The 10,709-nt window shown below is 45.1% G+C and overlaps 1 long non-coding RNA gene across 1 annotated transcript in view; it reads right to left on the bottom strand.

The window, feature by feature from the left end:
- Positions 1–6,593: 6,593 nt before the first annotated feature.
- Positions 6,594–10,709, bottom strand: part of LOC129537881 (uncharacterized) — a 40,174-nt gene continuing 36,058 nt past the window's right edge. Inside the window, exons 2-3 of the long non-coding RNA XR_008682123.2 lie at positions 9,780–9,911; positions 6,594–6,833 (exon numbers count right to left, since the gene is read on the bottom strand). This is a non-coding gene — a long non-coding RNA (uncharacterized LOC129537881). The remainder of the gene's footprint in view (positions 6,834–9,779; positions 9,912–10,709) is intronic.

The following is a 10,709-nucleotide window of genomic DNA, read 5'->3' as shown; positions in this document are numbered from 1 at the left end:
GTGAAGTCAAGAGGGCCATCACTACAAACAAAGCTAGTGGAGGTGATGGAATTCCAGTTGAGCTATTTCAAATCCTAAAAGATGGTGCTGTGAAAGTGCTGCACTCAATATGCCAGCAAATTTGGAAAACTCAGCAGTGGCCACAGAACTGGAAAAGGTCAGTCTTCATTCCAATCCCAAAGAAAGGCAATGCCAAAGAATGCTCAAACTACTGCACAATTGCACTCATCTCCCACACTAGTAAAGTCATGCTCAAAATTCTCCAAGCCAAGCTTCAACAATACGTGAACTGTGAACTTCCTGATGTTCAAGCTGGTTTTAGAAAAGGCAGAGGAACCAGAGATCAAATTGCCAACATCCGCTGGATCATCGAAAAAGCAAGAGACTTCCAGAAAAACATTTATTTCTGCTTTATTGACTATGCCTTTGACTAAGTGGATCACAATAAACTCTGGAAAATTCTAAAAGGAATGGGAATACCAGATCACCTCACCTGCCTCCTAAGAAATCTGCATGCAAGTCAGGAAGTAGCAGTTAGAACTGGACAAGGAACAACAGACCGGTTCCAAATAGGGTAAGAATAATGTCAAGGCTGCATATTGTCACCCTGCTTATTTAATTTATTTGCAGAGTATATCATGAGAAACGCTGGCCTGGATGAAGCACAAGCTGGGATCAAGATTGCCGGGAGAAATATCAATAACTTCAGATACACAGATGACACAACCCTTATGGCAGAAAGTGAAGAACTAAAGAGCCTCTTGATGAAAGTGAAAGAGGAGAGTGAAACAGTTTTCTTAAAGCTCAACATTCAGAAAACAAAATCATGGCATCTGGTCCCATCACTTCATGGCAAATAGATGGAGAAACAGGAAACAGTGGTTGACTTTATTTTTTGGGGCTCCAAACTCACAGCAGATGGAGACTGCAGCCATGAAATTAAAAGATGCTTATTTCTTGGGAGAAAAGTTATGAGCAACCTAGACAGAATATTAAAAAGCAGAGACATTACTTTGCCAACAAAGGTCCATGTAGTTAAGGCTATGGTTTTTTACAGTAGTCATGTATGGATGTGAGAATTGGACTATAAAGAAAGCTGAGCTCCAAAGAATTGATGCTTTTGAACTGTGGTATTGGAGAAGACTCTTGAGAGTCCCTTGGACTGCAAGGAGATCCAACCAGTCCATCCTAAAGGAAATCAGTCCTGAATATTCATTGGAAGGACTGATGTTGAAGATGAAACTCCAATACTTTGGCCACCTGATGCCAATAACTGATTCACTAGAAAAGACCCTGATGCTGGAAAAGATTGAATTCAGGAGCAGAAGGGGATGACAGAGGATGAGATGGTTGGATGGCATCACCGACTCGATGGACATGAGTTTGAGCAATCGAGTTGGTGATGGACAGGGAAGCCTGGCGTGCTGCAATCCATGGGGTCATAGAGTCAGACACCACTGAGCAACTGAACTGAACTGTGAGCTTGAAGGGGCTTTCCCGGTGGCTTGTGAGCTTGAAGAGCCAGTGGAAGTGGTACCTGGCTCCTCTAACCACCCTCTCAAAGGAACTCTCTCCTAGATATAGTCTTCGGATCCTTAGAGACCACAGTGGATGAGGGCCATGCTGCTCCTTTCAAAGCTTACCTATCCAAACCTCCCCAGGGCAACTCAAATTGGTACAACTTTTCTGAAAGCAGCTCAAAAAAAATCAAGATTTCAAAAAATATGTTTTTTATTTTTAAAATTTTTACTGGGATATAGTTGATTTTAAAAAATGTTTTAAATGACGTGCTCATCATATCATGGTAAGGGAAAAATTAGTTTCAAAATGTGTATAAAAATACTGTCTATGTACACATAAATCAAAGATAGACATGCCAATGGCAGCAATGAGCCTCTTTAGGGAGGGGGACTATTTTTTTTAATTTCCTTTCTAATTTTATACACTGAGCGTGTTCTAGTTTTTTATAGTAAAGTCTTGCTACTAACTGGTGGCACTAGTGGTGAAGAACCCACCTGCCAAGGCAGAAAACATAAGAGATGCCAGTTTGATCCCTGGGTCGGGAAGATCCCCCGGAGGAGGGCATGGCAACTCACTCCAGTATTCTTGCCTGGAGAATCCCACGGACAGAGAATCCTAGTGGGCTGTAGAGCCAAAGAGCCAGACTTGACTGAAGTGACTTACCAGACCACCTTAGCTGTCTCCTGAGAAACCTGTGTGCAGGTTAAGAATCAACAGTTATAACCGGACATGGAGCAATGAACTGGTTCAAAATTGGGAAAGGAGTATGTCAAGGCTATATACTGTTAACCTGTGTATTTATTAATAACGTATATGCAGAGTACATCATGAGAAATGCCAGGCTGGATGAATCACAAGCTGGAAACAAGATTGCTGGGAGAAATATCAACAACCTCAGATATGCACATGATAAAACTCTAATGACAGAAAGCCAAAAGGAGCTAAAGAGCCTCTTGATGAGGGTGAAAGAGGGGAGTGAAAAAGCTGAGTTAAAACTCAACATTCAAAAAACTAACATCATGGCATCTGGTCTCATCACTTCATGGCAAATAGGGAAAACGTGAAAACAGGAACAGATTTTCTTTTCTTGGGCTCCAAAATCACTGCAGGTGGTGACTGCAGCCACAAAATTAAAAGATGCTTTCTTTTCATTTTGGAGAAAACTGTTGACAGTCCCTTGGACTGCAAGGAGATCCTAAAGGAAATCAGTCCTGAATATTCATTGGAAGGACTGATGCTGAAGATGAAATTCCAATACTTTGGCCACCTGATGGGAAGAACTGACTCCTGGGAAAAGACCCTGATGCTGGGAAAGATTGAAGGCGGGAGGAGAAGGGGACAACAGAGGATGAGATGGTTGAATGGTATCATTGATTCAGTGGACATGAGTTTGAGTAAGCTCCGGAAGTTGATGATGGACAGGGAGGCCTGGCGTGCTGCAGTCCAGGGGGTTGCAAAGAGTCGGACACGACTGAGCGACTGAACTGAACTGACACCTGGAGTCTTCTCTTCTCAGGCCCCTGAGGGATCTCACCCCCTCACCCTCTGCAGAGGAGGTTGAGGTCAAAAGGGATGAAGGAGGGGCCTGACCTAAGTTTAATGGTTGATCCAAGGTCCTTATCCATGGGCTCCTTCCAGGCTGCCATAACCCCCTGTGTTCAATTCCCAGCTTCACCTCTAACTGTGTACCCTTAGGAACCCTGCCCCCCTCTATATTTGAGATATAATTCACCGACCATAAAATTCACCCTTGTAAAGTGTACAGTATTTAATATATTCACAAAGTCCTTGCAACCATCACCACTAATTCCAGAACATTTTCACTACCTGGGAAAGAAACGCCTGGGCCCACCCAGAAAGTCACTCCTCTATTCTCCTGCCCTCCCCCAGCCCCTGGCAATTGCTAGTATCCTTAATATTTCTATAGATTTGCTGTTTGGGGCATTTCGTATAAATGGAATATACAAGTAGAATACAACACATAGCCTTTTGTGTCTGGCTTCTTTTGCTTAGCATAGTGTTTTCAAAGTTTGCCCTTGTAGTTTGTATCAATACGTGATTCCTTTTATTACTGGATCGTGTTCTGCTGTGTGGCTCCAGCACATTTTGTTTATACTTCCACCAGCTGTTGGAAAGTTGGGCTGCTTCCACTTTTTGCCGACTCCAAATAAATGCTGTTCTGAACGTTCGTATGCAGTTTTTGAGTGGAAATGTTTTCAGTTCTATTGGCTGTGTACCCCAGAGTGAAACTGTTGAGTCATGTCATCACTGTATACATAACGTTTTGAGGAACCCCCAGAATGTGTTCTACAGCAGCTGCACCTTACTACATACCCATTAGCTCAGATTCCTAGCCTTTCTGAACCTCAGTTTCTCACTGGCAAAGTATCAGTATTGATACTTACCTTGTAGACTGGCTGTAAGAAGTAGATTTGGATAAAGGAGTGAAGGCAGTTGGGACATAGTAGCTGCTCAATAAGTGGAATTATCATATTTAGAACACCGGTAAGATTCTGAGCCTGTTCCTCTTGTTTCTCCTCAAAGATGAGCATCAACTCCACATTATGCACATTTGTTTACCTACTTCTTGAATTTCCCTCCAACGTATTTTATTTTAGAGCAAAATTCCTGCTGACTGTTCCCTCCCTCCTTCTCTCTCTCTCTCTCTCTCACACACACACCATTTAAAAAGGACTGTGTGTGTCCCAAGTCACTTCAGTCATGTCCAACTCTTTGCGACCCCATGGAGTGTAGCCCACCAGGCTCCTCTGTCCATGGGATTCTCCAGGCAAGAATACTGGAGTGGGTTGTCATGCCCTCCTCCATAAAGAGGACTAAGCTAAGCTAAATGGAAAGGAAAAAATTCTCCCACCCTGTGCAGCAGCAGCAACATGTGGAATCCAGACTGACAGCACCTGGGAACTTGTTGAAATGCAAATCCTCGGGCCCAACCCCGGAAACACGGAATCAGGGACTCTGGGGATGAGCCCCAGCAATCCGTGGTTTAACAAACCCTCAGGGTGATTCATTGCACACTAATGTTCTCAATTACAGATGAGAAAACTGAGGCCAGAGAAAGGATGTAACTTGTGTAACCATGGAGTGATTACAACTAGAACCTTTGGAATCTAGGTGCAATCATGAGGTCCTGGCTGCAAATTGCAGCTTCCCCATTTCCATTGCGGGGCCTTGGGCCTGCGTCTCCCCACTTCAATATCTGTCTTAGCCAGTTCGGGCTGCCGCAACAGACTACCACAGACTGGGTGACTTTAAAGACATTGATTTCTCACAGTTCTGGAGGCGCGGAAGCTCCAAGTGAAAGTCACCCGTCGTGTCCAACTCTTTGCAACCCCATGGACTACACAGTCCATGGAATTCTCCAGCCCAGAATACTGGAATGGGTAGCCATTCCCTTCTCCAGCGGATCTTCCTGACCCAGGAATCGGACTGGGTCTCCTGCGTTGCAGGCAGATTCTTTACCAGCTGAGCTACCGGAGGTTAGTACAAGATGTCAGCCAATTTGTCAGCCAGTTCTGTTCCTGCTGAGAGTGCTCTTCATGGTTTGCTGACAGCAGAAGTCTTCTCCTCTTACCCCCACATGGCCAAGAGGAAAATGATCTCTCCTGTGTCTCTTCTTCTTAGGGTGCTAATCCCATTCACAAGGGCTCCATTCTCGTGAACTTATTACCTCCTAAAGGCCCCATCTCATAACTGTATCACTTTGGGGGTCAGGATTTCAGCATATGAATTTGGGGTGCAATCATCTCTAACATGGGAACAGTGTACACCTGCTCCCAAGATGGCCACGGTCCTGCGTTAAAGGCAGAACAAGGGCTGGAACTCAGGCCCCCAGATTTCCAGACTGGTGCCTTTACCCCGAGAAAACTAGCTGTCACCCCGACACCATCCAATAAGAAGGTTCCAGAGATAACATTTGAAAAGCTGACATGGAAAGGAGGGCTTTGTTTTATTTTGAGAGGCCCCCAAAAGGAAGAGCTAGAGGATGAGTGAAAAATTACAAGGTGGTAGATCAATTTAAGAGAGAATTTCCTACATGGAACTGTTCAGAAACGGAATCTGCAGCCCTAAAGGATTCATCACTGGAGAATTCCAAGCCACATCTGAATTCCTACATTTCCAGGGTAGGAAGTTGTGGATGATCTCTGAGATCTCCTCACATGTAACCCTCTGTAGGAGATATGCGCTATCTCCTCCACATCCATTGTTTGGGGAACTGCCCATTCACCACCTCCACGTGGTTGGACGCGCTGTCAATCAGGGTATTCCATTCGTGCCTCGCACCCCAGGGGAGGGCACACTACCCAGACTAGTCAGTTAGACTGCCCCACGAGTCCCATTCCCAGCCACCACCCCATCCCTGTTGTTTTGTAGCTGAGCGCCGAAGAATTGATGCTTTTGAACTGTGGTGCTGGAGAAGACACTTGAGAGTCTCTTGGACTGTAAGGAGATCCAACCAGTCCACACTAAAGGAGGTCAGTCCTGAGTGTTCATTGGAAGGACTGATGTTGAAGTTGAAACTCCAATACTTTGGCCACCTGATGTGAAGAGCTGACTCATTTGAAAAGACCCTGATGCTGGGAAAGATTAAGGGCAGGAGAAGAAGGACACAACAGAGGATGAGATGGTTGGATGGCATCACCGTCTCCATGGACATGAGTTTGAGCAAGCTCCAGGAGTTGGTGATGGACAGGGAAGCCTTGTGTGCTGCAGTCCATGGGATCGCAAAGAGTCAGACAGGACTGAGTGACTGAACTGATCCCGACCACACTGATTGGCTCAGGGAATGGCACCTGACCCAAGCCAAACCAATCAGAATCTTTTTCTGCCAGAGCCTTCTCAAAGCCACATCCATTCTTGAATTTCCCAATCTGGTGAGCCCGCAGAATTCCTTTTTGACTTAAGATAGTTTGAAGTTTCTGTTCCTACCATTGAAAAAAGTTTTAAGTAATACTACCGTATACAAAAATAGGCTTTCTGTCCTTGTTTTGAAGCCTGCCTAGAATTGCATTAAAACAGAAAGAGCAACAAAAACAACAGACAAAACAACAATAGTTTCAAACATTTAAAATCTTTAGTCTCTTTAAAAATGACAAAAGAGATTCCAGTCCCAACACAGAACAAAAAGTTTTAAAATCTATTTTCTCCATCTCTCTCATCTCATTGTCACCGCGGCTGGCTCCTAAATTTGCTTCTTTCTTCTCCAAACACCTAAGCCCCAGTTGGCTCTTAGCTTTTTCCTCCTCATCAGCCTTTTCCAATGTCCACTGATCCTGATCCAACCTTGCTGGATCCTGGAAGCAGGAAGGAAAGAAGAAAGGTGTAACTCCTTGTACAGTAATGTGAATTTATGCAGATCAGTCTTGGAGTCAATAGAAGAGGTGTGATTGTAAAATCCCATTTATGGAGCAAGGCGTGACTGTGAAATCATACTTTCAGAAGAGATACCGAGGTCTTTCAATTATGACTCATACGCCAAGTACAGCTTAATAAACATTTACAGAGTAACTACCATGTGCCAGCTAAGAGCCAGGAGTGGGGCTGAGTTGTCTCAGGCATCTGGAAATGTGTTGCCTGATCTCCAGACATTAAAAGTCTGTTCGTGAACAAACTTATGGTTACTGAGTGGGAAAAATGGGGGTAAGGGATAGTTAGGGAGTTTGGGATCGACATGAACACACTGCTGTATTTAAAATGGATAACTGACAAGGACCTACTGTACAGCACAGGGAACTCCACTCAGTGTTATCTGGCAGCCTGTGATGGGAGGGGAATTTGGGGGAAAATGGATATACGCATATGCAAGGCTGAGTCCATTTGCTGTCCACCTGAAACGATCACAACATTGTTATCAGCTGTACCCCAATATAAAATAAAAAGTTAAGAAAAAATAAAGCCTGTTACTCATCATTGAATACCTACTATGTGCTAAGCTGTGAGGATATATCCAGGTGGAGAAATACTAAAGGCACAAAAATGATTTCTATGAAATGGTGATTAGTACCGCCAAAGGAAACATATTTGAGGACTGAGAACAAATCAAAGTCAGGGATTAAGGAAAGTTCCCTGAGAAAGTGACTCATACGCTGAGACAGGAAGCAAGAATAGGAACTGGCTAAAAGACTAGAGGACTCGGGGGGAGATAAGCTGGGGAAGGGAATCTGGGCACAGTGTTTGAAAGACGAGAGAGGGGGAATGGGAGTGACAGCAAGAGGAGGAAGGAGAGAGACAGAGAGACTCTGGGAGGACTCTGTGTGGGTGGAGAGCAGAGAACCGGAGCGAGGTTCAAAAGGTCAGTGGAGGGCCCGCTGTGAGAGCGTTTGACTGCCACGTAAGGGATCGTGAGTCTGAGACAGAAACTTCAACACGATCCCTATGGGCCACTTAGGTCTTGAAATATGGTTTGTTCAAAACATGGAGAAGCTCAATTCTGGTTCTTCCACCCTGTGTTGTGTTGAAGCTGGCTACCACAGACTCAGGAGAGCCCATGGTGTGCATTTCTTCCTAACTTTGTATTCAGAGACTTCAAACTGAAATTGACCATGATGGAGGTATTTATACCACAGAAACCGGCAAATGCTACCAAGCAGGGTTTTCCCCTGCCCCACGAGACCCAGTCCTTAAACACTTACCAGCACCTCTGCTTTCACCAAAGAGGAAGCTGGCATCCCAGCACTGGTAAGTTTAGTGCTAATGATCTTTGCAAATCAGGAAGTGATCAAGATCGGGGTGTTTTATTTTCGTTTGCCCTTAACCATCGGGAGGCTGAGTAGAAGAAGTTTTAAACCCACAGGTCAGACTGAGATCCAAATGCCAGCCCCGTCACTAATCCGCTGCGAGACCTTGGGCAAGCAGTGCAACCTCTCAGTTTCATGTGTTAAAAGAGATATCGATACCCACCTCATGGGATTGCTGTGTGTACTAAATACTATAATACACGTAGACTGTAGTGCCTGCTGCATAATAAGGACTCCAATATAGAGTAATGCTACTGAATGCTGTTTTAGGTAAAGAGATCTCAATAGAGATGCTCTCATTTTCCTCCAGAATGGACTTCTAATCAGTGTTTGAGATACTGGAAAGAAACGGACGGAAACAGATCCCTGAGGACCTACATAGAGGCTGCTGCTGCTGCTAAGTCGCTTCAGTCGTGTCCGACTCTGTGCGACCCCATAGACGGCAGCCGACCAGGCTCCGCCGTCCCTGGGATTCTCCAGGTATAGAGGCTGCTGCTGCTGCTGCTGCTAAGTCACTTCAGTCGTGTCCGACTCTGTGTGACCCCATAGACGGAAGCCCACCAGGCTCCCCCGTCCCTGGGATTCTCCAGGCAAGAACACTGGAGTGGGTTGCCATTTCCTTCTCCAATGTGTGAAAGTGAAAGTGAAGTCACTCGGTCATGTCTGACTCGTAGCGACCCCACGGACTGCAGCCTACCAGGCTCCTCCATCCATGGGATTTTCTAGGCAAGAGTACTGGAGTGGCCTGCCATTGCCTTCTCCGGGTATAGAGGCTAGGTCGTGGTAACTAGCTGAGATTTTCTCTTTCGTTTTTCTTTTTTCTCAAGATGAGGCTTTTTAACGTTTTGAGAGATGCAACTTACCCGACCTCTGTGGTCACAAAATGTCCTTTCGAACAGTTGCAGCAAGGCACTCAGACACACAACTTCCTAATTTGAAATTATGGGGTGGGGAGAAAGGGAACAAGGGAAAGCAAGCATGTGGCAGGTCTTGTCAAAAAGAACAGGTGCCAGATTCAGATGAGCCACGCATGTGGAACAGGTGGCAAAGGAAGACACTTCTGTGCCCCCTGCTAAACTGCTCCCAGTTCAGTGGGATTCTGGATCTGAAAGAACTGCAGTTGGTCAGATGAAGCCACAGTTCCAGGGACGATTCAAAGATACTTAAGCATGCTCCCAGATGAGACTGCTTCTATCTCCCTCTCCTTTGAGGTCTGGACATGGCTTCTGTGAGCCCATGTTAAGAAGTGCTGATTGAATTCAATGCATGATGCAAATCCCAGAAGTCTCCTGAAATGTCTGAACATCTGCACCCAGGGACAAATACAGGGAAACCAAGGCCCCAGAAGATGCATTCTCTCTCCCAAGAACTGCTGGAGACCAGTCAAATGAGCCCCAGAATTCTCTCTGCAACGTCACTGGTGCTAGTTCATGGGCTTGGTCACAACTGATCAGCAGTTACCAGGCCCATTACTGAGCCCCAGAGAATGAACAAAGCAGTTACCAGAGGCAGTGTAGCCATGGAGTCAGACAGGCCTGGGGCTGAATCCAGAGTTCAGCACCTGCATGAGCTCTCGGGGTTCTCAGAATGGCAGATTACTCATCTGTAAAGAGGAAGCAAAACCTCCTTTGAGAGCTGTGGAAGAGCAGAAAACAACAGAGTTCATAAAGGAGAGGTATGATCATTCTTTAGAATACAAGTGACTTTTCTTGTTGGAAAAGCAATATATATTAATTAGAAATTAGTTTTGGATTAATTTAATTACTTTAGAAGTTAGACATAAACAGAAAGAAGATAACTTTTTTAAAAAATATCCTCACCATTGAGAGATAACAAAGGCTAATATATTGGTGTTCAGTACAGTTCGGTTCAGTTGCTCAGTCCTGTCCAACTCTTTGTGACCCCATGGACTGCAGTATGCCAGGCTTCCCTGTCCTTCACCATCTCCCAGAGCTTGCTCAAACTCATGTCCATTGAGTCGGTGATGCCATCCAACCATCTCATCCTCTGTCATCCCCTTCTGCCTTCAACCTTTCCCAGTATCAGGGTCTTTCCCAATGAGGTGACCAAAGTACTGGAACTTCAGCTTCAGCATCAATCCTTCCAACAAATATTCAGGATTGATTTCCTTTGGGATGGACTGGTTGGATCTCCTTGCAGTTCAAGGAACTCTCAAGAGTCTTCTCCAACACCACAGTTCAAAAGCATCAATTCTTCTGCTCTCAGCTTTCTTTATAGTCCAACTTTCACATCCATACATAACTACTGGAACATATTGGTGTTATACCCTTCCAAATCTCTCTATGCCTATGTGTGTGTTCCTGCTCAGTCATATCCGACTCTTTGCAAACTGATGTACTGTAGCCTGCCAGGGTCCTCTGTCCATGGAATTTTCCAGGCATTAATACCAGAGCAGGCCATTTTTCCTACTCC

The sequence above is a fragment of the Moschus berezovskii genome, chromosome 2, assembly GCF_049115385.1.
Source record: "Moschus berezovskii isolate FMDL1 chromosome 2, NW_MosBer_1.0, whole genome shotgun sequence".
Classification (NCBI taxonomy): Eukaryota; Metazoa; Chordata; class Mammalia; order Artiodactyla; family Moschidae; genus Moschus; species Moschus berezovskii.
Note: the sequence above shows the minus strand (reverse complement) of the source record. Positions and strands in the feature narration are given on the sequence as shown.